The sequence below is a fragment of the Penaeus monodon genome, chromosome 29 (genome assembly GCF_015228065.2).
Source record: "Penaeus monodon isolate SGIC_2016 chromosome 29, NSTDA_Pmon_1, whole genome shotgun sequence".
NCBI classification, from domain to species: Eukaryota; Metazoa; Arthropoda; class Malacostraca; order Decapoda; family Penaeidae; genus Penaeus; species Penaeus monodon.
The window spans coordinates 26,076,068-26,076,367 of record NC_051414.1 but is presented as its reverse complement, the minus strand read 5'-3'; the positions used below and the strand labels follow the sequence as shown (position 1 = coordinate 26,076,367).

At 31.7% G+C, this 300-nt stretch overlaps 2 protein-coding genes across 2 annotated transcripts in view; both read right to left on the bottom strand.

Annotated features, from left to right (window-relative positions):
- Positions 1-300, bottom strand: part of LOC119592082 (longitudinals lacking protein, isoforms H/M/V-like) — a gene marked incomplete at its 5' end in the record, with an annotated part of 34,503 nt that overhangs the window by 5,143 nt on the left and 29,060 nt on the right.
- LOC119591796 (gastrula zinc finger protein XlCGF8.2DB-like) overlaps positions 1-300 on the bottom strand; it is a 6,080-nt gene that overhangs the window by 1,837 nt on the left and 3,943 nt on the right. The gene's annotated exons all lie outside the window — the stretch shown is intronic.

The following is a 300-nucleotide window of genomic DNA, read 5'->3' as shown; positions in this document are numbered from 1 at the left end:
GAAGGTAAGATGACTTTTGAGCAATTAGTAAGTGTATGATGAATGTATTAAAAACTTAAGCTAGTGGAAATCATTATGATATAAATATAACATAATCCTATGCTTCCCTTTTACATATGCTAGAACATATAAAACAATAAAGATCTTAATTATCCTAAAATTTGTCTAACTCTACCATAAACATAACTGAAGTTCATTCCTCCAAACATCATCTCCCTTTTTACGGCCTGAAGCAAAATTCAGATTGTTTAAGAGCTAGAGTTCAAGCCATCTTTCAAGGGACCCCTTGTATTACCAGTT